This window comes from Phyllopteryx taeniolatus, chromosome 4 (genome assembly GCF_024500385.1).
Source record: "Phyllopteryx taeniolatus isolate TA_2022b chromosome 4, UOR_Ptae_1.2, whole genome shotgun sequence".
Taxonomy (NCBI): domain Eukaryota; kingdom Metazoa; phylum Chordata; class Actinopteri; order Syngnathiformes; family Syngnathidae; genus Phyllopteryx; species Phyllopteryx taeniolatus.
In genome coordinates, this window is record NC_084505.1 from 33,345,733 (window position 1) to 33,368,299 (window position 22,567).

Below are 22,567 nucleotides of genomic sequence, written 5' to 3' on the forward strand. Positions count from 1 at the left end.
AACTTTTTTTTTTTTTTTTTTTTAAAACAACTGACTGCAAGGGAGAGGGGATTCAATGTTAGTGTTCCTGTAAACGTCGAATTCCACTTTTTTTAGGTCGGTAAACCGTGAGGTTTTATAACTCATAGCATTTTTAACAAGGAACTAATCGCTCCTGTCACGCGACAAACAAAATTGACATTAGCATAGCCTTTTAGCTGTGCATTCTTTGAGGAAGTAGGGTAATTGACACATCTGTCAGATCACGGTTTACCAAGCCAAACCAGACTGTGGTAAACAAAACACCATTTAGTGAAAAGGTGACTAAAGTTGGCCACTTCATTCCTGTGTGGCTTTCCTGCAGGAACCACTTAAAACCACTCCGCTGATCTTAATTGCGGCTCAAAATGGCCTGCAGACGTGGATGTGTTTGACTGCTTGCTTGTCTCTGCAAGTTAACCCCGAATGGCCTTTAGACTGATATCAACTGGGACTGACTGAAGTCTGTGGTCCTCTTATTTAAAAAATCCCCCCAAAAATGTTAATGATAATAGATGGACAAATACATAAATATAACACTGCTATCCCCAATTGTAGCCCATAATTTATGAACCACCTTCTGGTTAAATTCAAATTGAAATTGTCTATAACTTGGAGTCAAAGTCAAGCTCAAGAATTGTATGTAGTTGTTGGCTAAAAAGCTTCAGTACTACCAAGAAAAATTGTATGAAAGGTTTACACTAATCCACTTCGAGTGTTTGTGTCATTAACAATGAATACTGGGATCAACTCAGATCAGAGTATTAGTCGTTTTGTCTCAGTTTCTTCTTAGGAAAACCCAACAAATGCAGACAAAGTCCGTTTTTTACGCTTTGAAATATGATCCAAGGTTTACTTGAATTAGCTTTAATTGGCAGCTGAAAGCCAAATGTCCCTTCTTACCCAAGACCCTTAATGACCTCCATGCTCTCTGAGGCAAGAACCTGAAGTCTCGGACCGCCGTAAATAAAAGAAAATGCCAGCAAATTGGGGGGCACTGACTCCATATTTTCTTCCGGTGTGCTACTAATATTTTCACACATGAGGAAAAAGTGGCTAGAAAGAGTGTCACGCCAAAGGGAAGGGGAGATTCTTGAGCTTTGCTATTCTTTGGCTCACCTCCAGGCCCCGAGGGCGAGGGTAGGGCGACGTTGTGATTAGAGGTGGCATGACAGCAGAGAGCAGGATTAACAACTTTCGCGGGCCCTCTCTGCAAAGCATAACACACCTAATACTTGCAACAGGCTGTCAGCCGTGTGCTCGCATCATGGGAAAGGCGCAGTCATGCATGTGGAACTACAGTACGAGATTGGAGGATATATGTTCCTGACCAACCTCCAATAGCTGAAAATCCACACTATCGAGAGACCGTATAATGCTAACATGTTAGCCCATCAAGTTATCTAGCTTGCTAGCTATAAAACATATCTTCTATGAAGGTTTCTTTAACTAAACAGATTAAAAGATATGACTCCTCACTTTTACGATCAATGTCTACGTTCGTTATGTAAAACTTTAACGAGCAACTAGGTGATAGCATGGATGGTAGGTTAATTGAGGACTCTAAATTGCCCATAGGTGCGAATGTGAGCGTGAATGACTGTTTGTCTTTATGTGCCGTGCAATTGGCTGGTGACTAGTTAAGGGTACACCCCGCCTCTCGCCCAGAGTTAGCTGAGATAGGCGCCAGCAAGCCCATGACCCTAGTGAGGATAAGCGGTACACAAAATGGATGGATGGGGATTTAGCAAGGTCAGTTTAACCTTATCTATAAGTCCTCTTGATGCTATGATGGTGATAATGCATAATAACTGTATATCCTAAAACTATTACACTGAGAAATCCAGCTCATAAATCATAGATTTTGCAATATTGCAGGCTAAAAGGAATATACGTAGCTTTTAAGTTGGAGAAAAAAAAATAATACTGACCTGTGGTCGGAGCGTGGACCCAATCTATGAGGCAGGAATTCAAAAGCATGAACAGTGAAATAACCCCAATTCTTAACTGCCACACTAGTGTACAAATAAGTTAACCACTGTTAAGTGTTCTAATGATATCCATCTTTAACTTCCTTTTTTTTTTTTTTAAACAACTATAAATTGTTCCTCTCAGAACAACCTTAAACTCCAAACGCCGCGGGGCTTATTCCCCTTGACCTTTTACCTTTCAACACGCCACCTCTGACCCCCAGTCAGGGCCTCTCCAGAGCTACTTTAAAGCACCAGCGTGTTTGGCTATTTTCAGTAAGTCATGCCAGCCCCCCTTGTCGTCTTTAATTACTTCTTCTCCCTCTCCGCTCCGGAAGATTGTGGGCCCATTTTTCCAGCATCGTTACTACACACATCTTTTTGTCTCTTCCCTCCTCTCTGATTGTCATCAAGAAATGTGTGGCAAGCCTACCGATGGCCTTATCCCCCTCCCGTCATTGACTGTATAGCAAACTGGCCTACTGAATGACAGCTTGTCTCTCTCAGGAAATGTAAATAAAGCACATTTTATCAAAAGCTGATATAACGACAGCTCAAACAAAGTTGACACAGACGCCTTGCACATCCCTTCACAGGCTTTATATTGGGTTGAGGTCTGGAGACTGGCTGCATGACCTTATTATACTTCTTGAGCCAGTACTTTGTTGCCCTGGTGGTCTGTTTTGGGGTCTTTGTCAAGCTGGACAACCCATCTGCGATCCATCTTCAGTGTTCTTGCTGAGGAAAGAAAACTTTCTTTCTTTCCATCTATTTTCTATCTTATCCTGTTCAGGGTTGCAAGGAGCTGGATCTTATCCCAAGTGCCTTCAGGCGAAAGGCAGGCTACACCTCAAGTTAATCATAGCGCACATAGAGGGCCTTTTTCGGATTCAGAAGTTTCCTTTCCTTTCCGAGCGAGATGACGCGGAAGTACTTGGAGGAAAAGTTTGAATTCTAAAAAATGCCGAAGGTGCCTCGATGCAATCTTTAACCCACCTTTAGCATTAGGTTACTCCTGACCAAACTTTACAAAGGGAAAGGAGATATTTGTTAGTCATAATCCTTCACGGTGACAATATTTAAAGCAACAGGCTACCGCTGAAATGATCATGAAGAAGTTCCTGTTGTGTACTTAGAGGCTGCTCTTTCACCTTTCTCGTGATATCCTCACTCCACAAGGTAAGATCTCACGCGGAGCTCTGGATTGAAGGCAACTGATGATCATTTTGTCTGTCTTCCACTTTGAAATAGTGGCACTGACAGTTGTCACCTTCTCAACAAGCCCTTTGCTGATAGTTTTATAACCCATTCAAGCGTTGTCAGTCTACATTCTTGTCCCTGATATCTTTTGACAGTCTTGCCCATGGTGGTTTAGAGATTCGAAGGTGTTTTACTTTCTAGGGCGTGCTACTAAATGAGTTTATGGGGGTCATGTTGGGGACCCCTTCGATACATACATTTCCAAAAGGATACATGCGCTCGCTGATTTTTCAGGCACGTTTTGGCTTCCAAAGGGTGATTAATTCATCGGAAGAATAACAATAAAGAGCGATTCCGAGAGGGCATTTCCATTTTCCATCTGGCCCTCTTTGGCGCTTGCTACTTTGAGCTTGTTGACTGACAACCACTTCCCTTAGTGTAGAAAATCCTCAAGAGGCTCTTAAACAAATATGTGACTTTTCCCTGCTCAAACACAAAAGCATTCTGTCCTGCCTGTATTGACCTGACTGGCTGTGATGAAATGTTTAATATCGAGTCGGTCAGCAGGTGCGAGCGCACAATGGTTTTGCCCTGGGAGACCAGGAACATAAGGTCAGCTATGCTGCCACTCAGGATCACACAAAATAGGACAAAAGCTCACACTCGCACACACAAACACATCCACTCATTCAGTCAGGTAGTAAACCTCCAAACCAACAGGTGGCATAGGTCTGCTTAGGCTTGTTTGGGCTAAAATGCTTATGTTGTATATTTCCTCGGTTGATTATAGGGAAAATTAACAATCAATCGTCTTTTTGGATGAAAAAATGGTTATCTAATAATTTTATTTTAATTGGTAATCTCATAGACCAGCGCACCCCGGCAGATGCAAGAGTTGCTGGGCTGTCGCACTGCAAATTTAGACAAGCTACTGGAAGCTATTTGTATACAACATACTCCCGGTATTAAAAAAAATAATGGCTCCATCTAAGGGAATCACAACGGTCAGGCCAACATAGCCAAGCTTCATCATCATCAAGGTTTTGATTATACCTGATCTATATATTTATTTATTACTCATATGTTGTTTTTTTTTGTTTTTTTGTTTGCAAAGTAGAAATCTACAGAACATCAAGAAACAATCCAATCAGTAGGGGAAAATAAGGACACACAATGGCAAACAGCAATGCCGTGTGAAGTGGTCAGTATTGAAAAAGCACTTGGTAGAGAACAAAATTGTTTGGCTATGATAACTCGAGGTGCTTTATTTATTTTTTTCGTTCTACTTTCAAACCTCTGTCAACGTGCACTCTGAAACGTTTCTCACACACATGAGTGAAGTGAACGGTTCATGCGAGCGGAGGAGCTCCTGCGGCGACTGTTTTTCTCATTATTCGGCGTCTTTGCTCGGGTTAAAATACGTGCAGTTAGAGTGCTGAGTGACAGGCTGAATGAAGGCTGTTAAAACACTCTGGCAACCCTCCACGTCGTACCTCATCAGGTTTGAACACAACCGTGGCCGCTGCATGCCCCCCTGACTCGCTACGTAGGAGTGTTCTCTTACGAAGGAGAGTCATTTCTCCAAACACACATAGCTTCTGGTTGAAATCGAAACTCTTTGAAAATGACATTAATCAGGAGGTCCTTGGCCTAAAATCGCAACTATCTATGCTAGCCGTTAGCATGTCAACAGCATTTTGCATTGTTTGTTAGCATTGAGCTAATCAGATTTTCCTAAGGCAAAGCTTGGCGGACGAGCGCGGTCACAGAACACAGGCGCCGCTGTATTGCGGAAGTGGTCGTAACGCTGCGGCTGGGTTCCCAGTTTAGTCTCGTCTCGGTCGCCCTGTGAAGTCTAGGCGGCGGGGTCACAAAGTCACCTGACCTTGACAGTTTGAGTCACGCCGGCAGCGTGACGGACAGCCTCCTCCTTCTCCCCAGCGACCCCCTCAACAGCACTAATTTTTTTTCCTGACAGGACCCCAACCCTGGGCCCACCCACTTCAAAGCCAACATTTCTGCCACCTTGACCCCGCTGGGTTGCGGGGGGGGCGTACATGGACAATATAGCACATTTGTCGTGCGACATGGACGCTATCACTCGCTAGCACTTGAGCATTATTTGAAGTCGGAACGAGTAGAGAGCCCATACAAAGATGAAATGATTGATTTTTCAAAATCAGTAGATGTAGATGGAATGTTGAGCAGTTGGTTGAATGTGAGATTCTCGCCTGACATTGTTATGGATTATAGAAACAAATGTGTTGCAAAGTTGTGACTAACAACAAAAAAGTATAACACGGTAAAAATAACATTTAATTGTTTACGTCAAAACAAAATTAAATGGCTATCTCAATTAAAAATATGGAATCAGTTGACTTAAAAATGTGTATTCACTTATCCAGTCATTCCTTCACTAATTAGTATTCAAATTATTTTTTCCTGATTTACTATTTTAGTTATAAAACAATTAGTAATACCATAGTGTGTTACTGAACTAATATGATGTATTTTCCATCCATCCATTTTCTGAGCCGCTTCTCCTCACTCGGGTCGCGGGCGTGCTGGAGCCTATCCCAGCTGTCATCGGGCAGGAGGCGGGGTACACCCTGAACTGGTTGCCAGCCAATCGCAGGGAACATAGAAACTAACAACCATTCGCACTCACAGTCATGCCTACGGGCAATTTAGAGTCTCCAATTAATGTCTCCAATTAATGCATGTTTTTGGGATGTGGGAGGAAACCGGAGTGCCCGGAGAAAACCCACGCAGGCACGGGGAGAACATGCAAACTCCACACAGGCGGGGACGGGGATTGAACCCCGCACCTCAGAACTGTGAGGCTGACGCTCTAACCAGTCGGCCACCGTGCCACCTGATGTATTTTATTTTATAAAATAAATATATATATTTTTTTAAAGTAACTATGACAAATATAGACAACTAAGTTGTGGTTGTGTTTTGCGTGAAAATGAATCTACAATACAAATTTTTTTTATTTCTTCCATCTTTCCATTTTCTACAATGTTTAATTGAAGGTCGTAAGTTAAGTATTTCTTGCAATTAAGCATTTTCGAATTGATTTTTATCTATCAAAACAATGACTAATACCATATTAGTATGTTTGTAAAATAATATTCATTACTGAATTTAGGAAATAATGATTAAATACAAACACAGCTAATGTTAAGTTGCAGTAGTGCATTGTGTGTTAAACTTTTCAAAATAAATATGTTATGAAATCTATAGTATATGATGGATGCATTTCTTAACTTTTTCTTTATTGCTCATAAAACAAATGTCAACACTTGGCATATTATACAAATTATTTTACCTAATAAAATAAAACAATCAATAAAAAGAAATCTACAATTAATATTAAATATGCAAAACCAATTTGTGGTACATATTGGAGGGGAAAAGGTCCAAAGTGAATGAAAATATATACATAGAGGTTGAATTCTCGTCAGTCGCTGCTTGTTAATATTGTTACAGTTACTTTGCTGTGGATCCTGTCACGGCTCATCCGCCGCTCAGAATGTGCGGGAACAAACACAAACACACACATTGCAACATCCATCAACAGTGTGCCCCTTCACTTTACGATTGTCTTAAATGTGAAGTTCATTTAATTGCCTATGTGAAAAGAACCCCCTTTCTGTCAATTTTGATGTAAGAGAACAAACCATTAGAACCATCAATCTGACCTACAGTTAACCTTCCAAGTCTGTAAAACAACTCCTCATCTCATCTGCAGCACTGCTGAAACAACAATACGCAAAATTGCAACATGACCATGTTGAGAGAAAGTCAAACAGGGCTCCTGTTACACAGTAATAACAACAATTTGCTCAGTGGTGTCGAGAGCATTTTGCTTTGATTTTTTATTTTTTTTTGCTTTATGTAAGCGTGGCTGTTTAAAGTCAATTATTCAACTTTATTTATAGAGCGCTTTAACAAACAATCGCCCCTGACACAAAGTGATGTGCATCATCAAGATCGAACATAAACATCATAATAATAATATAGCGGTGCCCTGAGATATTAATTTAATTCATTCCTTGACCATGCTCGTAATTCATTATCTTTAAAAGATGAATAACATTCTATAATATTGTACTTTATAAAAACATACAGAAGAAATACATTTTTTTTGCTTCAATTCAATGGAAATTGTGTTGCCCCTTCTGGTGTGCACACCTTGGCCACCTGGGGGCACTATGATACAGAAATAGGGAAACACATGAAGAAAGGTTTCACAACTGCACGAATATTTTTTACAGAGGATAAATATTATATGCCTGTGAGTGTTGTTACATTACACTGGGTTAAATTTTTTTTTTTAAAGTCGTCTATATTTTTTCTACTGACCCAGGTTGATAACCCCTGATATAAAGCAAAAATACCTGTACATGTAAACAAAAATATTTAAAATAAATGTGGCCATGCTTCAAAACGTTGACCTGATTGAGCAGAACCAATGTAATATATGGATTCAGCACATCAAAATTGTCCTAAATTAGCTAAAATATCTTTGACAATAAATTTGTCGTTGAACAATGCTGTCTGTCTACATGCATTGCTCCACCATTTGTGTTCAAATACTTACAGGGTAACAACACTGCGACGCTTATGCTATTCGTTAGCCTGTCTTGGCGTTTTGTGTTTAGCATTAAGCTAAACAGGCAGGATACACCCTGAAACTGGTTGCCAGCCAATCACTGGGCACACATAAACAAACCGGAGTACCCTGAGGACCCCCAAAATACCATGGGGGGGAATATGTAAACTCGATACAAAGGAACCCAGATTCAAACCTACGACCACTGAACTGTGCAGCGGATGTGTTAAGCAGTCATCCACCATGCCGCCGTAATATAATGTATTTATGAATATGCTTCTATATCCTGGAGGATTACAGTAACAAAGCCACCAGTGTTTTATTTCTCGTTGTAACTTGATTTAATTTCCCAGTCGCCAACAGAACAGAAATATGTTTTTCTATTCGTGACCTCACTTTGACATCCGAGTGATTCATGTCCTGGCTTCATAACAAGGAGGGATAAGTGTTACAGAACTTCCCCCTATTATGTTGTCCTGGATGCTGTCTGTTTTCATGTTTTTTTTTAATGATGAATTGATAGGGGAAACCAGTCAAACCCAAGCCATTGAGACACTGATTTATTCATATTCCAGAACAAATTAAAATAATCAATTTCAGGGTGAAACTTTCACCATCACACTAATTCAGTAGACTAATAAAGTTTCCACAATTTGTTGTTACAACTTAATTCTAAAATGGATGAAATTAATTTCCCCCTCAAAATAGCACTCTACAGTATGGTTCTTTATAAAAACATGACATTATTAACGAAATTAAATAGAATGTAAAGAATTTAACAGTTTGGGCGATCATGATTTTATGAATTCATTGTGTGGCTCCTTCTAATGTGCGCACCTTGGCCATCAGGTGGCAGTATAAAACATTAATACGTAATATACACGAAGAAGACGGTCACAACTGCTCAATAAGCTGCAGTAAAATTATCGTCGTTTTATCCAGAGGATAAAGAATGTATTCCTTTAAATATTTTTATATTGTCTGTCTACGTGTTGCTGCACCTTTTGTGTTGGAATATTTGTAAGGGGTTGTAACACTGCAACATTTATGCTAGGTTCATTAGCCCATCATTTGTACTTTGCAATGTCTGTTAGCATTAAGTTACCAGACTTTCGTCAGACAAAGTTATATGGTTTGGTTATACTCAATGTGTAATTCTTTTTTTTAATGCTTAGCTTTAGTACATGTAAACATTTGACTTGCTAAACATTAGTCCAATGTTCAAAATAACATTTTTAGGCTGTAAAAAGTTTGGTTTTCCGGAAAGAAAACAAGCGTTTGCTTGGTTCAGTGCGTGAGAAGAGGCGAGAGTTGGGACCAGTCCTGGAACTTTTCTGACTGACTGCCCATGTTTGTCTTTACTTTCATCCTTCAAAAATCTGTAACTACAACACTTCTTCCTGTCATTTACCAGTATACTAAAATCAACCAAAATGTTACTGAGGTCAAAGAATAGTAAAAAAAAAAAAGTGTGTCCTCTCTCTCTCAAACACAGTCATTCTTGCGTCAGTTCTCTTCTATTGGCTCCATCTTTTACTTCAGCCACTATCAACAAAGGGAGGCTCAGTCAGCTGCAGCCTGCTGATGACTTCCACAGACTTTACTGTTCAACTACCACCGGCCAAAGACAACATCACTTAATAACCACTTTGAACGCCGCAAGTGACGGTTAAACGCACAGGCTAAACGGACGGAAATATTCCGTATCCTCGATCCTGAGGAGAGTGGGCGCTTTTGGCTTTGCGTTTCTCTGGTTGGCCACTCACTTTCAGTATGAATTGACATTTAGAGGCTGCCCAGTGCACACCGCAGCTCTGCTCGTTTGTCAGCCACCGCTTTGCTTCCATGGCAAAAGCACGACGCTGGACATGCTGTCTGTGTATACTAATGACAGGAATCTTACAATGAATCTTCTTGGTTCACTTCCCAGATGTCCTCATCTGTTCCTGAAACGTAGGAGTATCTAAAGTCTAATATTCACAAGGTCTTCCTGACCAAAGTCAGACAAACATTCAGAGTTCTGAGATTTCAGCATACTTTGCGAGAACCACCTTCAATAAAGATTTCCATTACCTTTCGTTGCTACCATCTTTAGTTTACAATTTGGAATTCACCGAAAATGAAGTCAGGCAAAACCTGGGAATTGGAACCAGCGTCCAGCAAGACCTCAAAGTTTTAACTCTGTGCCTCCATTTTTGTAGATGGCACAAAAGCTTGCATATCCTGATTTTCGTGCAAGTGCAAGGCTCGCTGTCCATGTTTATCAATTTGGCAGACCGGTCTACGCCAACTGGGCGTTCTGGCGCAGTGAGGGTGTGTCCTTTTGACAATTTGGTGGCAGAAAGTCAATTTGAACTTACGCCTGCCGTGACCACGCCCAAGTCCGGCGCAGGAGGTAGCCCGCTGGTCTGACGCAATTTTGGTGAATTTGATAGGGGCACAGGCAGACATAGATAACGAGCTCCAAGAACATGTGGTGGATGTCAGATGTATTCCATTCATAAAATGTGAACAGCAACCTCTGTTATCATTGTAGACATCAGTTCATTGAACACGTTATTATTATTATCATTATTATATTTTTTTAAATCATCCCACTGGCCGGCACAACTGTAGGAATGATTGGAGATGGGGACAGATTGATAAATGAAATCCGTGGACATGTTTAAATCGCCAGCGGATATCACCAGCTCGTTCTACAGTATATCTAATAAGGGTACCCGCTCTCATTGTCTGTTGCCATGCCGGCCAAGAACAGTGACAAAGCTCCAGTCATGCACGGATCGCTGCGATTACACATTGTCCTCTTCCGCACAGAGATGTTTCCATGCGAGACTGTCATGTGCGACATTTAAAGGGAATGAGAGGAGCCGGTATGATTGGACAAGATTAAAATCGGCTGCGATCACGCACACAGTGGCGTAAACCTCCGTCTTATACGCCGGCTTATCTGCAAAAACACCGAAACTCAGTCTAACCCGCCTCTGCACAGATTTACGATGCCCACGACGCCAGATTTACACCGGTCATGAAAAAGGAAACCTTGGGTGTGTCTTTTGCTTTTTCTTTCGATTACTCAACTCTTATTCAGCGAGTCCAAAGGAAAGAGAAGCCTCAACAAGGGGTGATTAAAAAAAAAAAATAAATAAAATATGAGTAAAAAATATATATATGTTGCCTTGAAACTGCTATGTGGAGTACAAGTTCATCAAAAAGTAACGTAAGTAAACATAAATGTAACGCGTTACAGCTGACCTCTGGTCATCAGTAAGCGGCGTCAGGTAGGTGGCGTGCCGGCTGCCGACTCGCAGCTGCGAAGCATCAAGATGGAAATCCCCTCATTCTCGCTCGTGTGTGTGTGTGCGTGTGTGTGTGTGTGTGTGTGTGTGTGTGAGAAAGAGATATTTGATGATTTGAATTTGGGAATTTTGGCCACATGTGGGCCCAGCATGTGGTTGAGGAGGCGTTTTGGCCGTGTGTGTGTGTGTGCGTGTGTGTGTGTGTGTGACAGAGAGAGAGAGAGCGAGACAGAGCACGAGAAAGATTGTTATCGTGGTCTATCTTTGGGTTTGGTAAGTTTGGATCAAGACTGAACTGTTCATTATAATAACACACAAACAAGGTTCACGCACGAGCTCGGTGTTTCCACTTGGGGCTACAAAAGCCACTTTTTCCCCCTTCTCTCACTTTCCTTATCCTTACTTCAGAATGGACGTCATCTTCCCTCTTCGGTCTTCTCCCTTCTGCCGAGTGACTTGCCAGGCCTTCTCAATCGCCTCAAACCTCGACACCCACGCTTTCCCCACTCGAGCGGCGGCCACATCCTCTCCACCGCCTTCTCCTCCTGGCTGAAATACAAAAATGCTTCATTAATCGCTTTCAATTCAAATTTCCATTGACTTTGCCACTTACTACCACCACGCGAGACCTCAATAAATCCAGGTAAAGTGGTGCCTTGAGATACGAGTGACCTGATTGAGGAGTTTTTCAAGATACGAGCACTGTATGTTGCCAATGAACTCAACTCTTCACAATAGTGACCACCGCCATCATGCGATGGCATCAGTGTACCTCACACGGCCTCAGTTTGTAGAATTTTAACTCCCCCCCCCCCACACCGTTGAATTAGGCTCCAGCTCTCCTGTGACCCCAATGACGATAAACGCTATAGAAAATGGAATGGATGAATGGAAGTTTAATGGCTATACTGTTGTTAGCGCTGAGAAAATATAGCATTCCCACATATTGAGAGACCCCTGGGAGCGGTGTTATTTCACACACAACTCAATGCAGGCCCACATTGAGGAAAGAAGGGTTTTAAACTGTTGCTAAAAATAGCTCATAGTGACAGGAAAGGCAGGGGTGGGGGGTGGGGGGTGGGGGTATGGTTAGATGGGGGGGATCACCACTTGTATGTGGAATTATTTTTACTTTGCGTCTCTACTTTATTGATCTGTTTGTTTTGCTTTTCAGCCAGGAGCATCTTCCCACGATCCCACCGAAGGAAGCCGGGAAGACAAGTGTCCCCGTCACTCAGACACGCCACACACACAAAAACTCACGCATGCGCACTTACACTCACTCACGTGCACTGACACATAAACACACACACACTAGAAAAAACATAAATACAAAAATCCCTGCCTTGATCCAAACTGATGCAATGTTTCAAATGAAATTCCTATTTGAGACAATTTGCCCTGCAGGAGACCTCTGTTGCTTCTGATCGTCGTGGCGACACTTGCATGTTTACTCGGTCGGGCTTAAGTGCTTCTTCAGACTTTTGGAAAGTGACTTCACTTTTCCCTCCAGTGTGCTTCTTTATGCAGCGGGAATGTTTTTTTTTTTTTTTTTGCGGGACGCAAACGAACCCACTGAATTTCGTGTGTCAGACTGTAATTACAGTTACTCCAGCAATGCCAGACACTGTCACGTACGTGGTTAGGGCGAAGGCGAGGAACGCAAGGCAAGAACATGGTGGACCCAATTGCAGGGAAGCAGGGAGGCAAGGCAGGAGTGCGGGAATCTCAAAATAATAATATTTAATCACAATGATAAAAACAACTGGCGACTATGACATGGCAAAGACATGTGACAACGACAATGAACCGACAAGAACTGAAGACACGAGTGGCTGGAGAGAGCTTATTGTTCGACACAAAGTAGACGAGAACAGGTGGACACAACAACCTAATGAGCACACGACAAACATGGAACATAGGAAAACATGGAACAAAACTAAACACAACCCAAACCAAAACACAGACCATGACAGACACAAGATGAGTAAGCATGTGTGAACTGAACTCCGCCATGATTCTGACTTCTATTCAGACCTTCTAGTGAATTTCTAGTATCTCGTTTAAATGAGACTATGCTTTTGTTTTGTTTTTCACAATTTGAGAAGAAAAAAAAGTCACTTGAAAGTGGTGCTGGATCAGTGGCCAACCGAGCTGATCAAGTCATGAAGGAGAGTTTGTTTAATGTTTACTTGGACACTAAACTTCTCCCGGGAGTGGCATCTTCTTTTTGATGAATTAGTCACTATTTGACCTTTTGTCTTCGTGTGAGGATGAGAAAGTAGACATTGTTCCTCTAATATCAGATATTGTATTATCACTTTGCTGTGAGACAAAGAAAGACATCTGTGGTATTGGTGCCAGTTGCATGAGGCAGATGATAACTACTTGTTTGTGTGTGTGTGTGTATATAGAACCTCACATAAGGAGAAATAGGCAGACCCTTTTTAGAAGTCGCCACCAGGGTGTATTAAATTGTACAGTATCCCTCATTATGTTTAAAGTGCTTTTCCTGTCTCTTGTCTGCTTAAGTGTAAATGCATCTATGAGAAGAAGTAGGTGGAGAGAAGTAGAAGTTGGATTGATGATAAACCGTTAAAACAATAGTACCTGTTCATACGAGGCTGAGGTGGGTGGTCTCTGCGGCGTTCTCACCGGTTTTGTCTTTCCAAAGTTGGCACGGTGCCCCCAAAATCAACCAGCAGTCTTCCTAAATGGACAAAAAGGAGCTTATTGAGCAATCGCAGGTCTGACTGTCATCTTTTCTGGCAGTTATGTTTTGCAGTAAATTCATTGCATTTACAAAAGTAACTCAGTTCATGTAAGTCATTACTGATGTCATTCATTCAGTGGTCTTACATGGTCTTACAATTTGGGTGGCTCTTCAGTCGCCGTTCAGACATTCACTGAACGGTCTTACGTGTCGTTATTCATGTGATCATTGGGCCGTTTTACATTTAGTCAATGGCTGACTTTTCAGGCTGTATTCAAGCAATCATTGGGTGGTCACCAGGCAATGATATAAAAACTGCAATTGCGTCTCAATTCTTTAGCCTCTATAATCTGTCTCGGTGTGCGTTCATCACAAGTACACGAGAGCATGCACATCTAAGGCTGTCAAACGTTTTGACAAGATGGTCGCAAATGAATTGTTAAAAGAACGTAAGCATAAAACCACGTCGGTAGCTTTGCAGCAACTTTTGTGCTCCTTCATTCTGATTTAGATGACTTCATGTTTAATTTACTCATGGTAAACAGGGTTTTGACAGTCTGCTGATGATAAATCGTTTGGATGATTTCCAGATGAGGAGTTGAGTGGTCTTCCACCCTGCGTGTGTGCTTGTGTGTGTGTGTGTGTGTGGAAGCAGCACACTTGAGCCTCACTGCTTTAGAGGATTTAAACAGATCCCAGTGATCAAATTGGATCTTCCAGGATTACCTGTGCTGAGAACTTCCTCTGTGGCTTCATTTGACTCTCATCTGGCTAACCAAAATATTAGAACCAGCTCTCAGTATGATGCAGTCGCCTACAGTTGTACAACCACCGCCGAACACACTGAGTGACATCACGACCAGTGATCGTGTGTATTGTTATTGTCATGTAAGACCGCCCATTGATTCCATGAACAGTGACTGAAAAGCCAGCCAATTGTCGGGTCGGTATTCGCTCTTATTTTCCGTCTTTGTTCTCCGAGTACCCCCCCGTGGGAAGACGAGTGTTTGTGACCCACTTCCTCTTTCCAACACCGGGGGAATCGTAAAGTGTCATCAAGCAAACACGAAGGACAGCCGAGAGAGCCGGTGGCGTCACAGCTCCCACCTGCGTGCGTTCTGTTGTCCGGCGAGACCCTCGATTATCTGGGATGAGCAAACAAGTGCACTGCTTGGTAAACACAGGGCAGAGCGGTGGGGATTAGCAAGGACAAACACTTTCTTAACAGTCACACAAGTGTAAAAAAACAAAAAACAAAACGTGTACTCACCATTAACTTCGATGATGATGCTGTGGAAAATGTGCAGAGGGAGATGACTGCATGTGCCTGGGAGGTGAGTCGCTTCACATTGATGGGGAAATAGTGCTGACTTTGTGTTATACGTTCCGTTCCATCAGTGATGGCGACTTATCTGTATTGTACTGAGCAGCAAGGACAGCAACGTACAGAAATCTCTCTCCTGTCGCCATAAATTACATTTTTGGTTTCATGATTGTCATCACACAAAAAAAAAAAAAAAAGTCAACACACCCATCTTCAATTGCCTGGCTTGTCTCATACGGCATTAAAAAAAAAAAAAAAAAATGACACCAAGATAAATAATATGACGTATAACAGGTACAAGCACATCAGAAAAAAAGACAGGAAGTAAAAATAAAATGAGATAATATAGTTGCAGAAGTGTGCACACTCTCTATTAAATGGGATGTGCCTGAATTCAGAATCGACCAAATCACATTCGGTCATGTTAAAGAGGAGTCAGCACACACGTCACAAAACTGCTACTTTTCCCCAAAACATTACCAATTCCACTATAAACAAATAATTTGTGAAATTTAACCATTGCAAATGATGACTGACATTCAAAATCACCATTAACGCATTGAGAACAATTATGTTAAGAATGGAGCAATTAAGAGACCCCTGCCTTGGTCCTCAGCTTTTCGGGTTCGTCTTCAGTTGGCTACTATTAATAATCACGGTTCTTGCCCAGATGTAGTCTAATCACTCCCAAAAGCAAACATTACAGCTGTTTGAGCTTGGGCAAGAAGCCTATTGGTCTATATCACACAGGCTTCGGCCCAAATCCTTCACTCTTGTAGGACAACTTAAATGAAACGAGCATTGAAAGAACGAAGCAAAGCTTGATGACTTCAAAGTTTAAAGAGTGCAAAACCAACATCACCACATTTCAGGATGTGTTGACTGGAGGCAGAGGTTGACGGAGCAGAATGTGCATGTACGTTTGTCGTCACTGTCGTTTAAGTGTCGTTTGGGGGCGTCGTCTTCTTTCTCCTGTTGACAAGAGCACAGGTAGTAAAAGTACTCACTCTGTACTTAAAGACTTTGTTTCCAAATATATTATATGTTTGAAGATAATTGCCAGAAATGTCCAAAGCCTGAGAACTAATGTAGTAATGAATTGTGGCGATAGCATCGAACTCATTTTCACAATTAGTTTTGCTGTTGTTTTGGGGGCGGGGCTAAAACGGGGCCCAGTGACACACTTGGGCGTCTGGCATGAGTCGCCCCCTCCCCGACTATATCGGAACTTGAGCGCCTTCGTTCACATATCAGCGCTTATCTTGCGCAATTGCGACATGCAGTTGACGAGCTCGCAACGCCTGCACAACATCAAAGAATTCTCTTAAATGAGGCCATGGATGGGGAATATCTTGCTTCTCCGAATCTGCTGCGTCATCAATCAGTCAAGATTTCAAACACGGTTGACTTGACCTCTTTCCATTTACGTCTCTTTTTTTTTTTTTTTTTTTTATCGTGTTATCTGTGCAGGTTGAAAACAAGGCTATTTTGACAAGACAAGAAGGAGAACACATGGATGTCCGTTTTCAAATGTAAGGAGTAAAAGTAAAAAGTCGTCAGAAAAATAAATACTAAGTATAGATACCTGAAAAATCGAACCACTGGAACCAAGTGACTAATGCACATTAACACTGCATTTGATTTGGCGCGTCAACACCATTGTTGTATAAACAGGACAGCGCGCGTGCGTGTGTGTGTGTGTGTTTTCCGTGATAAGTAACTCTTCTAGCGCAGTGTTCTCTCTCAGCACGCCTGCAGCTGTTACAACAAAAGAGCAAAATAAATTCCCCGCTTCTTTCTGTGAGTCCCGCATGCAGAACATTTCATTCTCTCCCTTTCAACGCAATCATCTATTTTATACGTATGACATCTGCTGTTTGTTGTTTTTGATGACTATTTGTATGCAACCATTGGTAACCTGTGTTTAGGATCGATTTTACATTTATTTTAGTCATTTACACTAGTGGGAAGTAATGAGAAGTAATGAAGTACAAATACTTTGTTACTATATGGAAGATTTATGTATTTATTAAAGGAGACTTTTTACTTTTGCTTCCTACATTTGAAAACAGATATCTGTACTTTCCACCCCTTACTTTGGCTTGCCGATTGACCGATAGGTTTTTTTTTTTTTGTGTGTGTGTGTCCCTGACTGCAGTTCAACACCAGTTGGAGAAGCTTTATGGCCGTCACGCCACTCAAACATGTAGTACAATTTACCCTATCAATGGCAAATTTCTCAAAAGATGATCTCGACAAACCAAATCACCGCGGACGAAAATACGGAACCTTTAGAGCAGGCATTGGTGCAAAGCCCCGGAAAGTCTACCTTGGAGGGCTTGCACAGTTCCAGCACTGAACTACGGAAGCAGCGAAAAATAAATAAATAAATAAATGCATTAAAACCTTTTTTTTTTTTAAACGTCTAAGTGAAATAAAATTAATAGATAACATTTCTTAATCGCGTAGCCTAGCCAAAAAAACACACACAAATGGACCATTTAGTGTTAAAACTATTTTTTGCGAGCCTTTCCATACATAATTTGACCCTCAAGCTGGTTGCATGTTCTCCAAAGTGCACATATTGTATTTGTCAAGCCTGTTACAGCTACAATTGACTTATGGTCCCAGAGTTCATGTGGACATATATTTTGGGCTTCAGAGAGACCGACGAGTTGACGGGCCTGTTTTTCCCCACCAGCTGCAGCGATGATGTACGAGAGCTGGAGATGTGCGAGTCGCAGGTTAAAGGTTTTTTTTTGTAGCCGTGCGAATTGCTCAAGGCCACGTGCCACTTTTTTATATTGTATATTAGGGAAAATAAACAAGAGGAATTGATTTATCTCTAAGTGCATGGAATGTATGTTGTGCACACAAGAATAACTAGTACTGGTACCAATAGTAAGTATACATTTGGAGCAAGTGGGGATGTGCCCCCATTTGATCCAGGAGATGGAACTGTGGTGAAAAAAATAACTTGTTACAACCTTAAATCGAGCTGTTGTAAAATAAAACAAAATGATACAGTATACATACTCACCAGTTAACAACATTACAATGAGATGAAAAAATGTGATACAGAACCAGGTAGTCAGTTGGCACCTGGCTAGTTAGCGGCTAATGGTAGTGAGCAAAATTAGCCGAGTTGTGTACATACACTACATTCCTATGTCACAATTTGTTCCGTTTAAAAAAAAAATAAAATAAATAAAAGACACACAAACACACAAAAGCAAAACTAACAACAAAAATGTGCTTTGGATGTTCCGCTGTAATTTTGTTTAAGTGTCTGATTCTTCCTGCCAACTCTCCCTGTGATGTCTGTGTGGTGTATGTCAAAATTTACCACGCCACAAACTCACCTGGCAACGAGGTTGTGCGAATAAGTGACATAAACCGCGGGGGTGGAAATCTGACTGTGCAATAAAGTGAATTAGCACTGTAGGACCAATTTGAAATGAAAAAAAGCAGAGTAAAAATGCAGTTCTCCTGGTATTTTGTACATCTTTTCTTCCCTTTCACTTGTTTGGGCATGTTTCCCACTTTCCCTTCTGCAATTTTGCCTTATGCCCGACTGCCATTATATATAATTAACCTTTAATTGAATTTCCTGGTGAAACGACGGCTAAACATTAAAAAAATAAATAAATAGAAAATGTTAAAAATCGTAGCAGTGAGAGCAAGCCAGAACCACTCCTGCATCATGGGAGCAATCAGGCAGGGTTGGGTTGCGTTCCTGAGCCAGCGCAGAGCAGCACAACTTCTGGCTTATTAAACACAAATGAATCAAATATGTTGAACCGAGCCAACAGGGCATTCCTTCTGTGGCTAAGTGCTGACTGTTTTCTTGATGGCTTTGTTTACATCATGTGATCTGATCAGTGTCTCCAGGCAGGCGTCGAAGCTGTTTGAGGTCAACGGTGACGATTTAAACTCAAAGTGTCAAACTAAATTTGGACATTTTGGGTAGAAATGAAAACTTACTACATCATTTTCAACTGGTGTTTTCATCCATCCATCCAACCAGCCGAAGGATGTAGTCTCTCCAGCGTGTCCTGGGTCGTCCCCAGGGCCTCCTCCCAGTGGGTCGTGCCCGGAACACCTCACCAGGGAGGCGTCCGGGAGGCATCCGAATCAGATGCCCCAGCCACCTCATCTGGCTCCTCTCGATGTGGAGGAGCAGCGGCTCTACTCTGAGATCCTCCCGGTGTTTTTCACTCAGTAATCATTCTTCACGCTGCCTTGGCGTCTCGCTGTGATTTACAAGGACGGTTGTTAGCCATGAGGCCAAACAAAATCACCAGACTAGACTAACTGAGGGGGGCCCAGACTACAGGAGGGGAAATGTTCCTAAAATTAATGATGAGAATTTCCAGTGCAGTTGGCTGCACTCGTGCGTGTGCATTTAAAGCAACACTGACTACCATTTTAACATTCTTAACGGTCATACTAGTGTAAAAAGCATTTTAACATTCTTATCAACTGGAATCCAACCGTTTAGTGCCACTGACGTATATATTCATCAAGTGCAGTTTTCAACGGGTAGGCGTGGAAGAGTGTCTTGCCCAGCTTGTCTGTGACATTCAAGGTTTGCAAACCACTGTAATGAATAATTGTTGCCTGGAGATGGCAGCATATAGATCACCACAGCTTTTGGGTAGACAAATATTAGGCGTTGAGGGAGATAAATGCCAACAAGTTGGAGGTCGGACAAGTTTAGGAACCTCAAATTTGAACAGAGTATGGGCTGCAAATGTGTGGTAAAAACAGTATGTGTCAGAGGAGGTAGTAAAAAGTGTGTATCGCGATCGTGAGAGATGACAGTTACATATAAAAAGGCCACTGACATTAAACTCGAGCCATGTGGTGTCACTCACAGCGTGTTAGTTGCCTGCCTATCTGTCAATAAATGATCATTTTGCCATCAAAAGCCCTTTCACAGTCCTGTTTTGTTTATAGTTTGAGGCGTCACAAAAGTAAAAAATATTAGCATCAAAATCACTGTTCTGCGAGACATTTTTCTTTTCACAAAAAGCTCGTTTTCTCTGCTTTTTGGTTTTGGAGAAACCAACCCATGCTCTACTGCAGATTACTAAACGAAAAAAGCTCAAAACAAACTTTTTCATTTTCTGGGGAAAGAAGAAAGTGTCCTTTCTTTTCTTAGGTTCGGTGCTTATATTGTCACATAACATAATATTCTGTGGGTCTTGAAAGATCAGTGAAAATGCTCCCATTAACCAGCTCAAATAATACAACAATGCATAGCCGGGTACCCAGTGGACGGCTAGCTAGTGAGTAGTTAATAGTGGCAGGAAAACTAGGCTGAGATGAATTTCTTAAATTACAATAAATCCCATTTCCTGTTCTTCAGTGATTATTACTCTTTGCCATCACTGGTACCCATCTGTGGTGACATAATAAAAAAGCCAAAGACAAAGACAACCTTTTTGGGAGGTTCCACAAGTAGAGAGTACAAGAGTAAGAAATCCTCAGTGATTCTTGCATAATAACAGCGTACAAAAGACAGTCTTTTTAGGATAAGCCATAATGACAGAGAGTAGATCAATGTGTGATATTTTTACTGCTGTAGTAAACAGCATTGCGTATGTATGTATGAGTGTGTGTTTGTGTTCAGGAGGCCGAAGGGTAACATTGGGTCCTGTCTGTTTCCCATTTTTTCTCAATCAGAGCAACGTCTCTTCCACTTTGTGCCTGCTTGTCCTGACCCCCCCCCCCCCCCCCCCCCCCAAATCCTCGGCTAATTGGCCATCCAGATCATTTCCACATGCATCTGCTGCATGTGTATTTTAAGTCCATCTCAAGGGGTCAAGGAGACGTTCCTCACCTAAAAACCCGACCCCAGATTGAGTATCAGATTACGAGATTGCTTGATGCTTTCCATATGTTTTTTTATATCGGTTCTGGGCCTCCCATCCGCCCTTAGACACACTGTGACATATAATAAACACGCACTCTGGGATGAGCTCATGTTTGGTTATGTTTTTGTGAAGCTGACTAAGTAGCCTGTTTGCCCTCACCCCGGCCACTCTTTAATCATCCGAACAAAGTTGAGTTGGATTTATAGATCTGCTCCCAGGGTAGTTCAAATGTAACTAAACAAAACCCAATACATCATTTCAGTCAGTTTGTACTAACACTGCACATGACTTTGAGCAGCCAAGTTATCCATGGTGCTAGTTCTTTAGCATGAGCAATCATACTGAATTTAGGTTTAACTTTATATATATATATATATATATATATATATATATGAAACATACTATGCTTGAACATGGCAAGGAGTGCTTTAAGTCTCTGTAACGTGAAAATAAATGTCTTCTAAATTTACCACACCACAGAGAAGAGCGTTGTTAACAAAGCTGCCAAATTTGAATGATTGAAACAAAAATCTCCAAGAATATAAAATAGGGCTTCAAAATCATTTGGTAGGATTTCATTTTAACTAAAGCGTTCACAAGCAACTGAAAAGTCAAGTTTAATTTAGTTTAACAAATCCAGTAACTCCAATAAAAGTACTGACAGCGACCGGACGAGCATTTCCCACTTAAGTAGCGACCGTATAAAGCGAAACCTATTTTCTCAGGGGAGACTCCTGGTAAAGAAAATCCACACTAGCGTTTCTGGCCTTCATTCATTGATGTGTCATAAAAGCAAACTTTTCACACTTTCTACACACTGTTGTTGACTTGCTGCTTTTTGGACGTATTATTATAAACCACCTGTGCAAATTCCAATTAACCTCTTATAGCGGCTTTTGGGGGCCTTTGTGCTGCCCTGTCAATGCGGACGCCGTACTTCTTCCCGTTTCCCAGTAACTCACGGCAACCAGCTGTCAGTCACACGTGATTGACACACAGCCACTTTCACGCGTTTGTAACGCACGAGACCAAACTAGGAGCGACAAGCTTCACAACGCAGAAGAGGTGAAAACCTTTGAGGAAGAGCTGACATGCAGCAATTAATTGGCTTTCACTGCTCTCTAATCACCATTCAAGTCATTGTTGTCTGTGTGTTCCCACTCTCTGTTTAACACAACAAATTTGAATCTGTTGTGAATAGAAACTTGGCTGTTTTTTGTTTTGTTTTGTTTTTTTTAGCTTTTGACTGCTCACTTTGGTTTTGGTGGCGCCTGAACTCACTGAAAGGGAACAAAGTTCAAAAGGTTTGTATTTAATTCGCTGACCGACAATGCTGCAGGAACGTCACACTCATCATTTGACTTTTTCCCTGTAATTACACAGCTAGTGGATGCTTCTACACCATCGCTGCAACCACAGCAATAGACATATTGTTAAATAAATACCGCTGTGACAATGTCGATGAAGACCGAGTATTATTATCTCTGTTAAAGCAGCTTTTTAAAGTTCCTTTTTCCTATAATCATCCAGTGCAGCTAGAGGT

The 22,567-nt window shown here is 41.5% G+C and overlaps 1 protein-coding gene across 5 annotated transcripts in view; it reads right to left on the bottom strand.

The window, feature by feature from the left end:
- Positions 1-20,388, bottom strand: part of LOC133477292 (beta-1,3-galactosyltransferase 2-like) — a 71,443-nt gene extending 51,055 nt beyond the window's left edge. Inside the window, exons 1-5 of one of the 5 annotated variants that reach the window (XM_061771908.1) lie at positions 19,130-20,388; positions 15,092-16,117; positions 14,840-14,966; positions 13,719-13,818; positions 11,512-11,657 (exon numbers count right to left, since the gene is read on the bottom strand). The gene's annotated coding sequence lies outside the window, so the exon portion shown is untranslated. Of the gene's footprint in view, positions 1-11,511; positions 11,658-13,718; positions 13,819-14,839; positions 16,118-19,129 lie in introns of all 5 variants that reach the window. The other 4 variants (XM_061771904.1, XM_061771907.1, XM_061771905.1 and 1 more) reach the window with 4 other exon arrangements.
- Between the last annotated feature and the right edge of the window lie 2,179 nt (positions 20,389-22,567).